The sequence below is a fragment of the Chionomys nivalis genome, chromosome 4 (genome assembly GCF_950005125.1).
Source record: "Chionomys nivalis chromosome 4, mChiNiv1.1, whole genome shotgun sequence".
NCBI lineage: Eukaryota > Metazoa > Chordata > Mammalia > Rodentia > Cricetidae > Chionomys > Chionomys nivalis.
Genome location: NC_080089.1, coordinates 2,284,681 through 2,301,277, shown reverse-complemented (window position 1 = coordinate 2,301,277; position 16,597 = coordinate 2,284,681).

Genomic DNA, 16,597 nt, shown 5'->3' with positions numbered 1-16,597 from the left:
CACTCCCTCGTCCCTCTATTTCTCTCCTTGCACCTCCCCTCACCAGCCTGTACCTTTCTATTCTATTTCTTCGTTCCTGATGAGATGCTTCTCTCCTCCTTAGTCTGTTACTCTATGCTTAATCTCTGTGATTCTGTATATCCACATGTAAGCTAATACATGCCACATTTGGCTTTCTGTGTCTGGGTACCTCACTCAGGGTGATTTCTCCCCCTAGTTCTACCCATTTACTGTGAATTTAATTCTTTTTAATGGCTGAGTAATATTCATTTGTATAAAGGTTCCAATTTTTATCACGAGGTAGATCAGGTCCCATCTCTCTAAGGTAAATCCACACTCATTTCCATAGTGACTGTATGAGTCTGCACTCCTACCAGCAGTGGATGAGTGTACCCCTTATTCTATGTCCTTGCCAGCAGGAACTGTCACTCGTATTATTGATCCTAGGGATTCTGACAGGTGTAAAGTGGACTCTCAAAGCAGACTTGGTTTGCATTTCACTAATGACTGAGAATGTTGAACATTTAAGTCTTTCTCAGCCACTTAAGATTCCCTATTGAGAATTCTCTGTTTAAAAATTCCCAGTTTTAATTGAGTCATTTGTTTTCTTGATATCTAGCCTTTTGAGTTCTTTATACATTTTGTTTGAGTTTTTTTGTATAATTTTGGATATTAGCCCTCTATTGGGTGTGTAGTTGATAAAAAAATATTTTACCATTCTGTAAGCTGCCACTTTGTCTGAATGATGGGATCTTTTGTCATGCAGAAGCTTTTCAGTTTCATGAGATCCCATTTATTAATTGTTGAAATTAGTGTCTGTGTTAATAGTGTTCTGCTCAGAAAGTCTTTTCCTATGTCATTGATTTCAGGGATCTTCCCTTCTTTTTCTTCTGTTAGGTTCAAGATATCTGGTTTTAGGTTGAGGTCTGTGTGGGAATTCTTTCCATTAAATATTTTTTGGGATGTGGGGGTGTGTCAGCAATAGGGTGGCTTCTGTGTGCTGACATGATCTCTTATAAGGGAGAGAATGGTCTCCCATGTATTTCTGGTTTCTTCATCAAAGATCAGGAGTCCGTAGGCACTTGAATTACACCTGACTTCTCAGTGGAAACCATGAAAGCCAGAATGTCTTAGATAGATGTGCTGCCAACACTAAGAGACCATGAAGGCAATCCCAGAGTACTATTCGCAGCAAAGCTTGCATTCACCATCAATGGAGAAAAAAGATATTCCAGGACAAAAACAGATTTAAATAATAGGTAGCCACAAACCCAGCCTTACAGAAACTACTAGAAGGCAAAGCACAAACCAAGGAAGCTAAGAACACCCATAATAACACAGACATCTGACAACTCTCCACCACCACAACTCAAAGAAGGGAAACACACACTCTAATAGTAGGTTTCAACACTCCTCTCTCACCAATGGACAGGCTACACAGACAGAAACTTAATGGAGCAATAAGAGATATCACAGATGTAGTGAAACAAATGAAATTAATAGACATCTATAGAACATTCCACCCAACAGAAAAGAAAATACCTTCTTCTCAGCATCTCATGGAACCTTCTCAAAAATTGATCACATAATCAGTAACAAAGCAAACATTCACAGATACAAAAGAAAATGTAGTAACCAGCTGTGTACTATTGGATTACCATGGAATAATGCTAGAATTCAACAACAATTCTACCCCCAGAATGCCTACAAACTCATGAAAACTGAACAGTCAACTACTCTCCAGAAGATGACATCAGATACCTTAGAATTAGAGATATAAGGGATTGTGAGCTGCCATATGGGTGCTGTTAACTGAACCTTTGTCCTCTGCAAGAGCGGCAAGTGCTCTTAATCATGGATTCATCAACCCAGCCCTAGAAGGTACTTCATTTTTTCCCTTAAACCCAGATGTCATTAGGAAAGATCCTTTTACAGATGGTGCTGAGAAAACTGGGTATGTACCTGTAGAAGAATGAAATCAGGTCGAGTCTCAAACTACATGAAACATTGAAAATAGATCACAGACTTCATGTGAAGACAGGACATGCTGAAACTGCAGGGAAGACACATCAACTATGTCCCGTGTCAACAATCATCCTATGCAGAGGTAGGAACTTCTGAATGGACTGTGACAGCAGAGAACACAACCCAAGGACTGACACATGGATTATAGCAAACTAAAAACCTGCCTAACAATGGAAGGAACCTCACAACTGAAGAGACAGCTTACAGATTTGAGAAATCATTGCCAACTCTGTATCGCATAGGGTTCTATTATGTAAAAACAGCCAAGATTAAACCAAATCCAATCCATACATGAGGTAATGAGGTGAGCAGACAGTCCTCAAAGGAAGAAATAGAAATGGCAAATAATATTTGATGATGGGTTCAACATCCTAAGCCATCAGGGAAAGGTGAAATTAAAATGATTTATACTCTCACCTTACTAGCTCAGAATGACTTTCATCAAGAAAACAGAACAACAGATGCTGGCAGGAATTTGAGGAAAGAGGAAACTTTACTCACTGCTAGTGAGCATAAATTGCAGCTACTGAGGAAATCAGTAAGTAGGTTTGTCAAAAATGAGAAAGTGGTGGGACAGATGTCTCAGGGAAAAGCACTGGCTGCTCTTACAGAGGAACTGGGTTTGGTTCCCAGCACCCACTTGGTGGCCCAGAACCATCTATAACTCCAGTTCCAGGGAATCCCTTTCTGGCCTCTACAGTCACCACGGATGTACACATATATTGCAGGAAAAATATTCACACACATAAAAATAAAAGATAAACAAATCTTTGAGGACGACAACCAAAACTATCACATGATCTGCCTATATGCCTCAGTGATAAAGAGCACTTCTTGTTCTTCCAGAGGACCAGCATTTGATTCCCAACACTCAAACCAGGCAGTTCACAACCACCTGTAACACAAGCCCCAGGAGGGTCTGACATCTCTCATCTCTGTGGTCACACACACACACACACAGATTTAAAAGTAAAAAAATGACATTTGTAGGAAAATGGGTGAAATTTCAATTCAGAATGTTAGCTGAAATAAACTGCGTTCAGATAAGCACTATGTTTTCTCTCATGTGTGCAGCCTTGATTGAAGTTTCTATGTGTGAGTGGGTCGGTGTCCATGTGTGGATGACTCATGAAACTAGAGAACTGTGAGAGGGAAAAAGAGACCTGAAGGATTAGGGTACAGGAACACTGACAGAAGATAATGCAATATTGTACTGGGAGAGCAGAAATTAGGTTGTTGTGGGCAATGGAAAAACAGCAAGAATGGGACAGAGGGGAGGGCAAGGCAAAGGCCAGAGGGCAGGGTGTGGAAGAAGAAAACATGTGTAAAAATGCCATTATGAAATCTACTACTTTGTAGCTAACTTAATAATCTTGTAATGGGAAATACTTGTTCTTGTAGCCATCATCCCACTTGAAATGGAGTCCATGGGGCAGGTGTTGTGCTATATTAGTTCAGACATCTATTACAGTACCAGGCATATGGTCATGCGTAAAGCATTTGCTGAGCCAGTTGTTGCCATGCATGCATCTAATTCCAGCATTTAGAGGACTAAGGAAGGCCCAAAGATTCTGGCTAGAGACTCACCTAATCTGAGCAAGACCTTATCTTAAATAATAATTGCCTATTTGCCAAATACATTTTGATAGCAATTATTGAGCTTTGTATATTATGTCTGTCGGTGATTGGTTTGATTTTATTATGATGCCTATAAGTTGTTGTACACGCATATAGTAGCCTCTTGATAATTGTGTTTATTTTCTATGACAACTCTCATGTTTAAAAACCATTAGACATTTAATTATTTGAAAGCATTCATCTGTAAAATAATTTGTTAATAAAATCTTTTTTGAGAGTTAATATTTGATTTTTTCTGGTTATTTTGACTTTTCCATTTTGATATTTTATTGTTTATGCTGTAATCCCTCTTAATATCTATTTTCTAAAATTTAGAAAGGTTTTTGCTATACATACCAGGGTAACCTTGGACTTGTTATGTAGCTCAGGCTAACCCTGAACTCAAGATTCTCCTCTCAGCTTCCAGAGTGCTGGGATTACTGGCATGCACCACCATGTCTTGCTCAATTATTTTTAAAATAAATTATGTGTCTAGGTGTTTTGTAAACTTTGTACATCATGTGCACACCATGTGTACATCATGTTCAAGTAGGCCAGAAGAGGGCATCAGATCCAGGGGACTGGAGTTACTGAGGGTTGTGATTGACCAAGCAGGTGCTGGCAATGAACACAGGCCCTTTGGAAGAACAAGTGCTCTTAACTGCTGAGCTACCTCTTCAGCCTCTCGTCAATTAATATGTACATGTATATTTATGCATATAAACATCTTCACTGCATGTAAGCATGTGTGTTGTGTGCTCCTAGATGAGAAGAACTGCAGTTACAGATGGTTTGAGTTTCTGTGTGAGTGCCAGAAATTGAATTCAGGTCCTCTGCAAGAGCAAACAGTTTTCTTAATCACAGAAAAAACCCTCCAGTCCTACATACATATAGTTTTTCTTTTCTTTTATTCTTCTTTTTTTTTTTGAGTCATGAGTTTACATAGCCCAGAACAATGGATTCTCCTGCTTTCCAAATCTGGATTATAGGTATGTCCTACTGCACAAATATTTAGATCATCAACTCTTTTGGTTTTATGGGACAGGGTTTCTTTGTGTAGGCTTGGCTGTCTTGGAGCTCACTCTGTAGCCCAGGCTGGCCTCTAACGCATAGAGCTCTTCCTGCCTCTGGCTCCTGAGTGCTGGGATTAAAGGCATCGCTCCCACCACTACCACCACCGGGCTTCATCAACTTTTTCTTCCTTCATTTCTTTTCCTTCCTTCCTTCCTTCCTTCCTTCCTTCCTTCCTTCCTTTTTTTCTTTAAAAACTTATTTTTATTTATATGAGTACTCTACCTGCACGTCCAACTTTGTCAGACGAGGACATGGGATCACACTATAGACAGTTGTGAGCCAGTATGTGGTTACTGGGAACTGAACTCAGCACCTCTGGAAGAGTAAGCAGTGTTCTTAGATGCTGAGCCACCTCTTCAGACCCTCATCAACATTTTCTTATAGACTGATTTTTGTTTAAATTTTTCATGACTCAAACTAACTTGCACTATTACTAAACATAGACCATTTTTCATTCTAAGATTTCCTGGCTGTTATGTATTTTAGATAGGGTCTTACTAAGTGACCCTGCCTGACCTGGAACTTGGAATCCCCCCAGCATCTTATAACAAAGTGCTGGAATTGCTGATACAAGGCACACTCCTGACCTCTCTTTTATTGAGGAAGGGAAAAGGGTCTTCCTAGTAAAAAGTAGTTGTTTTGTTTTGTTCTTTTTGGTGGTACTGGGAATTGAGCCCAGGTCTGAAGCCACATGCTAAGAAAGTACTTTACCACAAGGCCGTGTTTGTAGCCCATGTCAGATGCCATAGAAATTGTTAACGGTGAAAACAACTTTGTGTGGATTACTTGAATAGCTATTTTTGTAAAACTGTGGGTTTTACTTATACATTGCTTTTAAAAAAAACAATAAAACTGGGTGGTAGTGGCTCACACCTTTAATCCCAGCAAATCCCAGCACTCCTGAGCCAGAGGCAGGCAGATGTCTGTGAGTTCAAGGCCAGCCTGGTCTACAGAGTGAGTTCCACTGACAGCCAGAGCTAGACAGAGAAACCCTGTCTCAGACAAACCAGAATTTAAACCACGCTGCAAAATCACTAAAATCAGACAATTTGATACCTTATATAGATGTTGGATATTTTTCTGAATAAATACTTTATCATGGATAGGTCTTGTATCCTTTATTGTTTTACAGCTGGAAATCATACCAAGTTGCATATTAAGAAGGCAATCAAAAACATTTCCTTCTGTGTTCAAGTCTGCATTATTTCAAGGCTATCCATCACACACACACAAACACACACACACAAATCGTAACAACAACATCAAACATTAGTCTTTGAGCATTAAATAACTAAACACAATGCATTCCTTAAAGCAGGAAAGCATACCATGAGGTTACAGCAGTTTTAGGTATAAAATATGGGGGGAATGAAATGTACTTCTGTGACAGGGATATATCTCATTGTTTTGTTCAGCTTGTGCTCAATCCTCAGCACCACAAATTACAAACCAAATTTCCTTGTGCATGACATTATCAACACATATATTATCCTTAAAGGTGTGTTTCAGGCCCATAGATCTTCTGTACCAAGTAGTCTAAAGGCCTGTTCAATAACCTAAACACTTTCATCTCTATTTATGCCCCTATAACTGCTCCCTTGTTTGTATTCCCTTGTTTGCCATTGTGCCTTAAGGGAAAGTTGTCTTCGATTATCAAGAGTTAATACGCATGAGGAACTTAAGAGCAGTTGACCTATATGAACACTTAATAAATATTCAGAACTACTTGTAAAGGAGAGTCTGCCATTGTCTCCATTAAAAAACTGAAAAGTTCTATTTTATATTCTATGTATATTTTGTCTGCATAGGCATAACCACACATGAACGAGAGTGCCTATGGAGGTCACAAAAGGGGCATCAGATCTCCTTGAGCTGGAGTCAGAGGTGGTTGTGACCTGCCCAATGTGGGTACTGGGAACTGAATTTGGGTCCTGTGGTAGAATAGGAATGACTCTAAACCAAGGAGCAATCTCCCAGTATCTCCACTCTTTTTCTTTCTTTTTTTGGAAGACAGGTTTTTCTGTGTAGCTCTGGTTGTCTTGGAATTTGTGTGTTGACCAGGCTGGCCTCAAACCCAGAGATTAGACTACCTCCATTTAATTAAATATGTGCACCACCGCTCAACCTATCTCCATTCCTATACACAAGGGATTCAAAGTACAAAAAGGTGAGGTCATACCCCAGGTCCTACAAATAACAGACTGTTTCCTGTCAATCTGTATCAAACTTCCCCACCTCCAATCCAGACAACTGGTTATCTAGTCTAGTCATGTTCTCGAAGGTGTATATATCTAGGTATCACTACATCAAAACTAAGATGCTATTTGTTCTTATCATGCTCATCCTTTCATGCATACATTGCTTCCTAGAGACTGGCTGCTAGGAAAGTCTGAATGCAGCAGCAGACATAGATTCTAACTGTCTTTCTTTAGTCAGATATTAAAGGGATCTGACGTTAAAAGGGGAGACCATGTTTTGCTGCCCAATGAAATTGTTTTGCATTGGAAATATTTTAATTTTATTACATTTATTATTTTTTTTTTGTGTGTGTGTGTGTAAGAGAGAGAGAGAGAGAGAGAGAGAGAGAGAGAGGTAGAGAGAGAGCAGCTGGTGGTCAGTAGCTGCTGAAGCAGCAGGTTCTCTTCTCCCATGTGGGTCTGGGGATTGAAAGCAGGTGTTTGGGTTTGTTGATAAGTGCCTTTACCTGCTGAGTCATCTTGCTTACCCAGATTTCTTTTTTAATTAAAAGCATTGTAGGTGGTGGTGGCATGCACCTTTAATCAGAGCACTTTGGAGGCACAGACAGGTAGATCTCAAAGCTCGATGCTAGCCTGGTCTACAGAGTGAGTGCCAGGAAAGCTAGGGCTACATCGAGAAATCTCGTCTCCAAAAACCAAACCCAAACAAATAATAAACAAGTAAATAAATAAAACCATTTTAGTTTTGAAACCTTATAATGAGTTTGTTATTTTAAATTGAGTTTATATTGACATTTTCTTAGTTTAATTGCTAATATAATTAATACTGCCAGACTTAGACAGTAAAACCAAAGCTCTCTGAAGGAATTACTAACCTTAGAGAGTGAGCGACTCACGTGTGGAACTAGAGAAGACCCACTTTCACCATCTGATTCTACAGTTTCTGAGAACTAGGTACAGAACGTGGCAGCATGCAGCTGAGATCCATAGTTGGAGGCACTTACGCTTGACGGGTATAAAGGTCTGGTTCATCGAGATCCTGAGATCTTAATTCCTGTGTGGAGAGGCAGCCAGCACCACTGGTGGAAATGGAATTGCGCTTCATGCTCAAAACCTAATTCAGGATTTCAATATCAGAAAAATGTTCCAGATGCAAGTGGATCATTAAGCAATAATTATCACTTTTATTCTGAAGTAGAAGAGTAACTAAAAACTTAGTTATTGTATTCCTTTACAATAGTATTTTCTCTGTGTGCTGTATTTGTTTGACATGTATACTTAAGTCCTCACTAAAGATAACACCTATGCAACTTCAAGTATTCAATACACTTGAGCAAGGCAATGCAAAAACGAACATATATGATTCCTGCATCACACGGCAATCCATGATTACAATATTTCAATGTGTTATCCCGAGTACATCCCTGGTATCTCTTATGTCTATTTCAATGGTAACTCACAGACTGCTTGACAAGAAATCTCAGGCTCCTAAACTCTCCTCAAAATGTTTCCTTTGGCTTCAAAATCAGGATTCATTCTCTTTTCCTAATATCTACTTTTCTTGCTTTATGTTTAACCCCATAGTTTAATACCCACTATTGTCTTTCTGGTTCTAATCTCCCTTTCAGTAAAGACAAGCAATCCGTTCCATAACATAATGTAGAGGCTGCTTCCATTCTCAAAATATTTTAGTATCATAAGCATACCTATGTCAGACCCTGTCTTCGTCTCTGCAGCACTAGACGCTAGCCACTCAGCTTTTTCTGGTCCTGCCCTGGCTTCTTTCTAGGATAAGACAGAACTCACTGTTGATAAAATTATATATATATATATATATATATATATATATATATATATATATATATATGTAGTGAATAGAAGTCACGCTATGCGATAAGGCTTATATAGGAGGCTTATTGGAAGATGAGAGAGAAGGGACAGAGGAGGCAGAGAGGGGAGCAGACTAGTCCCATGGGGTAAAGAGTGCAGGAGAGAGAGGGAGGTAGACACAGGAGAAGGGGGACGTTAGGGGGTAGGTCTACCTGTTACAAGGAACCATAGCAAATGTGCCCAGAAGTGGCTACAGGTGAAGTGCTCTTAGTGGCTACAGGGGAGGAGGTTTCCTGTCAGGACCCTAAGGACAGGCAGGCCAATGCAGATTCCCAAATACTAACACCAAATAATAACACCCACTTTATTGTTTGTTTGAGCTGGGGACTTTAGCACAATAGGCTGTGCACTGAGTCACATCACTCCTTGTTTTGCTGCTTACATTCCACTTAGGTTTATTCTCAAGCCTTCAGTTTCCCAGACTTTTTCTTTTTATATGGCTTTTCAGATGCTGCATTACCACAGGAAAGCAGCGTTTTAACCTGTCCCTCCCAGGCAGTCCTCCCCTTCCCCCCCTCCCTGGGGAACACCTTGGTCAGCAATCAGCATCCTCTTTTCCCTCTCCAGGCTCTGCCCACACAAACTTACTGATCCCTGAACCCAGAGCCTGGCAGATGCCGCCCCAGGTCTCTGATGCCACAGAGTTTCTTAGCAGGAACAGAATTAACCCCATGCAAGCAGTTACCTTTCTCTCTGGTTCTTGACCCCCAGCTCCCACTTCCAGTAAAATGCAAAACTGCTTAGGAAGACACCCACCAATGCCAACCAAGAGCCATTTGGATTTTAAAGTCTCCGCCCACGTGACTTCAGAATGCCTGTTGCAAGTACTCTTAGGAAAGAAGGCTATGCCCATTCCCAGACAGTGGTGAGAAGTCCTAGGGCAAAAGCTTAGATTTCTAAATCTTGCAGCTGTTGTGCCTCTGGCTAGAATTGTAGTTTTGTCCCTAGCAACCCTTTTGAGTTTCAGCCTTTCCTAGCCATCACTGTGTCTCCTCATCTGTGTTTGAGACAATTAAGTACTTTTGCAGCAGTGCCGATTTGTTTTCCATAGTATCTTTTAATGTTGTTTTGTTTTGTAAAATATCCCTGGGGCTGGTGAAATGGCTCCATGGGTAAGAGCACTGCCTGCTCTTCCAAAGAAATGGGATAATTCCCCAGGACCCATAACTATAACTCTAATTTCAGGAGGTCTGATGCCCTCTTCTGGCCTTGGTGGGCACAAGACACACGTGTGGTATACAGACATAAATGTAGGCAAAACACTTTATACATAAAATAAAAATAATAAAGATATTTTTTTTAAAAAAGGCAAACAGAAAGTATTCCAGTACAGTTTACATTACTAAAAGTTCTTAAAATTCATTTCAACACTCATCATAGTTTCAAGATGCCTTAAGAAGTACAAAATTTGCGGGTCAGTGGTGGTGTATTCCTTAACTCCCAGCACTCAAGAGGCAGCGGCAGGGGGATCTCTGTGAGTTTGAGAAGAGTCTACAGAAGAAATACAAAATCACTTTAGCTAAGACATTTGAATTGGAAGTATTATCTCTGTTTGGCCCAGATCTCACATATTTTGTCATTACAAATCAATTAGTAAGACTATTGTATTAGCTATTGCTTATGCATTAACTACTCCTGGATTCTTTTTATAGAAGACTGAAATGAGAAACGATTAATGTTCTACGGGTGCTTAAATAAAGCAAGTTTTCACATACTAGTCCTTCTAAAATCATTCCTCATCAAAGAACTCATTGAAACATTTTTTTTGTACAAAGTTTAAAAAGTTGAAGTCTACAGTCATCAGGCTGGTAGTCATAGACACACAAAAACCTGACAAGCTTGCTTTCTATGTCTACTTCTGAATGCCACTCAGGATCAAGTGAGATAATTGTATCAGGATTTTAGCTTAGTGATACATGGCGTTAATAAATTAAAATTCATCCTAAGGAATGTAGTGGGAAGAAATGATAATGTAATCAAGTTGAATTTAATTTGCTAGATATTTTATAATGACATTTTAAGTCATAAGCAACTGTAATATACTTTACTATTAGAAACTCTTTTAATTAATGCAGGCCACCTTATTCCCATGTGGTTATGCCGTGGCAGTATCTGTGAAAAATTCTTCAGAGCAGGTAATAGGGATAAGTTACATCTCTTTTTATCTTCTTTTTTTTTCTGAGACAAGCTTGTCTATTTAACAGTCTTGGCTGTGTCCCTTTTTTACCTTTTATGTTAATTCTTTAAAAACAACTACTTCTTTATTTTATTTATTGTATTATGTGTAGTTGGAATTTTCCTTTGGGCCACCAAGAAACTCCCAAATAATTTATTATGAATGCTTCTTATTAATTATAAGTGCTTAGTCTTAGCTTAGGCTCGTCCTGCTAGCTTTTTGAACTTAATTTAACCTGTTTCTATTCATCTACATTTTTCCTTGGGGCTTTTTACCTTTCTTTTATTCTGCATGTCTTGGTTTCCTGCTTCCTCCATGTGTGTCTGATTGGCCACTGGTTTCTCCCTGGTATCTCTTTTTCTTTCTTCCTTTAAAGCCTAAATTCCTCCTGCTACTTAGTTTCCCTGCCTGCAAGTCCTGCCTATACCTCTTTCTTGCTATTGGCCATTTAGCTTTTTGTTAGACTAACCAGGTGCCTTAGGCAGACAAGGTAAAACAGCAACACATTTTTCCATAAAATTCAACAAATGCAACACATCTTTACATAGTTATACAAATATTTTGTAACAATGAAACATCATTTCTCCTTTTACTTTTTTTCTTCAAACCCGCTCTTATATGCCTCCTTGTTCCCTTTCAAATTCATGGATTTTTCATTAATTTTGTTACATGCATATGTGTATGTAACCTGCCCAATCTGTATGTTACTTGTCTGTATGCTGTCAGGGTTATAATTAGGTTGAAGGGAGATAAATACACAGGGAGAAAGGAGAGCAAAATAATAGTATGGATATATGAAAAAAATCACAAGGATTCATACTGTTAAGTACCTAAGAAACTATAACACACACATACTTTAATTTAGTATAATGTTATTTGTATGTATGATTCAGGGCTCACCATTTGGTATTGGATAAGCATTTCATGTACTCTTCCCACAGTAGGACTAAAACTGTTTCTCCACTCCCAGCATTTGTGAGTTCCCTATAGTTCTTTGTGTAGGGCTGGTTGGCCCCTTGTCCCTTATAGATTGCCTCTTTTTTTTTGTCTTAAATATTTTCATTGGTATAAAATTTTATATATTGATACAAATTTGAGGGGTTTATGAGATATATATATAGATATATATATATATGTTTTTTACTCTAGTTAAAGATAGTTTTGTATATTGATACAAATTTAAGGTTATTTTTTATTTTTTATTTTTTTAATTAAAATTTCCACCTGCTCCCCGTTTCCCATTTCCCTCCCCTCCTCCCAAATATTGCCCCCTCCCTCCAGTCCCCTCCCCCTATGCCCACTCCTCTTCTCCTCCCCCCACACCATTCCCCTTCCCTCTTGATACTGGAGAGCAGTCCAAATTCTCTGCCCTGCGGGAAGACGAAGGTCTTCTATTTATTTCCAGGAAGGTGAGCGTCTAAACAGGCTAAGCACCCACAAAGCCAGTTTATGTATTAGGATCGAAACCTAGTGCCATTGTCCTTGGCTTCTCATCAGTCTTCATTGTCCACCATGCTCAGAGAGTCCAGTTTCAACCCATGCTTATTCAGTCCCAGACCAGCTGGCCTTGGTGGGCTCACAATAAATCAGTTCCACTGTCACAGTGGGTGGGTGCATCCCTCGTGGTCCTGATTTCTCGGGGGATTGGGATGGTTGGGATATAGGAAGGGAGGATACAGGAGCAGCGAACTAACTAAGGGAGCCATCTTAGGGTTGGCAAGAAACTTGACTCTAGAGGGGTTCGCAGGTGTCCAGGGAGATGTCCCCAGCTGGTACCTTGGGCAACTGAGGAGAGGGAACCTGAAATGACCCTATCCTATACTGATAAATATCTTACATATCACCTTAGAACCTTCATCTGGCGATGGATCGAGGTAGAGACAGAGACTCAATTTGGAGCAATGGTCTGAGCTCTTAAGGTCCAAATGAGGAGCAGAAGGAGGGAGAATATAGATTGCCTCTTGTCCTTATTCAGCTCATACTTAAGCAGCCATGTTAATAAGATTTTATTGGTGTAGAATCTGACATTCCTAGGAGATACAATGTCACAGCAAACTCCATGATGCTCTGGCTCTTATAATCTATGTGTCCCCTCCTTTACAATGTTTCATGAGCCTTACGTGTAGTGATATTTCATTTGTATTTTAATAAAGAAAGTTTGGCTGAAGAGTAAGTGGTAGCACACACCTTTAATCTCAGTAGCCACACTAGTTTGCCATAGAAACCTGGCGGTGCACGCCTTTAATCCCAGTGGTGCACATCTTTAATCCCAACCTAAAGAGTGGAATGCAAGACAGAAGGAGAAAGCTCTCAGACACAGTCTCATCACCCTGTTATTTGATTTCTCTGTTAGATTGCCTTCAAATATGCATTTATTTCAGGAAGCATCAACTGTATCAATACCCATGCCACTGCACACTACTTCAGTGGCCTTAGTTTTAGCTGTTTCTCCCTGTATACACTCCCTCGTCCCTCTGTTTCTCTCCTTGCACATCCCCTCACCAGCCTGTACCTTTCTATTCTATTTCTTCGTTCCTGATGAGATGCTTCTCTCCTCCTTAGTCTGTTACTCTATGCTTAATCTCTGTGATTCTGTATATCCACATGTAAGCTAATACATGCCACATTTGGCTTTCTGTGTCTGGGTACCTCACTCAGGGTGATTTCTCCCCCTAGTTCTACCCTTTTACTGTGAATTTAATTATTTTTAATGGCTGAGTAATATTCATTTGTGTAAAGGTTCCAATTTTTATTATCCATTCATATTCATGTCTTGAATATGTTATCCAATTTCTGGGCATTATTAATAGAGCAGCAATGGACATGGTTGAGTAAGCGTCTCTGTGGTAGGATAAAGTGTCCTTTGGGTAAATGCCCAAGAGTGATAGAGCTGGATCACGAGGTAGATCAGTTCCCATCTGTCTAAGTTGCCCCCACACTCATATCCATAGTAACTGTATGAGTCTGCACTCCCACCAGCAGTGGATGAGTGTCCCCCTTATTCTACGTCCTTGCCAGCAGGAACTGTCACTCGTGTTATTGATGTTAGGGATTCTGACAGGTGTAAAATGGACTCTCAAAGCATACTTGGTTTGCATTTCACTAATGACTGAGAATGTTGAACATTTAAGTCTTTCCTAGCCACTTAAGATTCCCTATTGAGAATTCTCTGTTTAGATCTATACCCCAGTTTTAATTGAGTAATTTGTTTTCTTGATATCTAGCCTTTTGAGTTCTTTATTCATTTTGTTTAATTTTTTTAATATAATTTTGGATATTAGCCCTCTATTAGGTGTGTAGTTGATAAAAAATATTTTACCATTCTGTAAGCTGCCACTTGTCTGTATGATGGTATCTTTTGCCATGCAGAAGCTTTTCAGTTTCATGAGATCCCATTTATTAATTGTTGATCTTAGTGTCTGTGTTAATAGTGTTCTGCTCAGAAAGTCTTTTCCTATGTCATTGATTTCAGGGATCTTCCCTTCTTTTTCTTCTGTTAGGTTCAAGATATCTGGTTTTAGGTTGAGGTCTGTGTGGGAATTCCTTTCCATCAAATTTATTTTGGGAGGTGAGGTGGAGTGTCTCAGCAATAGGGTGGCTTCTTTGTGCTGACATGATCTCTTATAAGGGAGAGGAATGGTCTTCCATGTATTTCTGGTTTCTTCATCAAAGATCAGGTGTCCCTAGGTGCTTGAATTACACCTGACTTCTCAATGGAAACCATGAAAGCCAGAATGTCTTGGATAGATGTGCTGGCAGACACTAAGAGACCATGGAGGCAAGCCCAGAGTACTATTCCCAGAAAAGCTTGCATTCAACATCAATGGAGAAAAAAGATATTCCAGGACAAAAACAGATTTAAACAATAGGTAGCCACAAACCCAGCCTTACACAAAGTACTAGAAGGCAAAGCACAAACCAAGGATGCCAACAACTCCCATAATAACAGAGACATCTGACAACTCTCCACCACCACAACTCAAAGAAGGGAAACACACAAACACTACCACCAAAAAAATAAATAAAAATAACCAGAGTTGACATCCACTGGTCATTAATATCCCTCAATATCAAATGGACCTAAGAAACAAGCCAGTGTGGCTATACACAAGTTCTTTCCCCAAGCTCAGGCAGTTTTTAGACAAGCAAGGGTCTCCATTCATTCCCTTTGAGGAACTCTCAGGCCCTGACACTAACACCTGACTGGTGCCTATTGTCAAGGCCAATGGTACACTCCTCAGCCCCTCCCTGACCTGACCTGACCTGAGGAGCCACACCCCAACCCAGTTCACAGGCTCCTCTTTATCTAACTAACTAACTAACTAACTAACTAACTAACTAACTAACTTACTATACAGAGTAAGATGTGGAATCTCTTCTCAATGAAATGCTGTTCGCAGCCATTCGATGAATTTATTCTCAGATCAGATCAGATCCTGTCCAACAGGGGTGTCTTCTTTCCATGTTTCTTCTTCTTTTGTTTGTTGCAGTCAGTCTAGATGTGCTGGTCTATGGTGTGTGTGTGTGTGTGTGTGTATGTGTCTGAGAGAGAGAGAGAGAGTGAGAGAAAGAGAGAGAGAGAGAAAGAAAGAGAGAGAAACGGAATTGCTATTTATTTGAAGAGTTTTAATGATTTAATATTCAGCGATTTCCAGCCTTTTTTATCAGCACATTTATTATTACCAGTGAGCACCTTCCCCTGAAAACATTGGAACCCCCCCATCTGTACATGTCATATACGTGTGTGTGTGTGTGTGTGTGTGTGTGTCAAATCCCATTTCAGGAGCTGCTTTGCTGACACTCACCCAGCACCAGTGAGATGGAGGCCACCATTTTCTTAGCCAGTTATGTTTCAGGACAGTCAGGAGACAGAAAGAAAGAAGGAAGGAAGGAAAGAAGGAAGGAAGGAAATAAATGATGTACATTCCCGACGAAAAAAAAATTAAGTAAATTTTAAAAAGTAAAAAAATAATTAAGAAAGTAAGTAAATACATACATAAAAATAGACAAATAAGCAAACAAAGAATGAATAAATGAATAAAATATTATTATTTAATTGAAACATTCAATAAGTAAATAAATGAGTCAGGCTGAGCAAATAAATAAACAGATGTATGAAAGAAGATAAGGAAGTGAAGGAATAAATGAACAAATAAGTAAGTAAGTAAGTAAGTAAATAACTAGGTGGGTCATTTTTTAAAGAAGTAAGTAAATGAGATGGGCTGAACAGATAGATAAGTAAGTAAGCAAGCAAAGAAATACACAAGAAGTCATTGCTCGATCAATCAATCAATAAGCAAGCAAGCAAGCAATAATGAAAAAAATGAGACACATCCATTAATCCATAAAAGACAAAACATGGAAATAAACATGTAAACTGGTCAACCCACCCACGTTCACTCTGACTCTAAGATTATAAGATACACATTGTGAGACATTGACCCCTCCCATGTGTCACATTCTGAGTCAGTGACCCCTCCCATGTGTCACATTCTGAGTCAGTGACCCCTCCCATGTGTCACATTCTGAGTCAGTGACCCCCTCCCATGTGTCACATTCTGAGTCAGTGACCCCTCCCATGTGTCACATTCTGAGGCAGTGCTGCCCCCTCACGTGT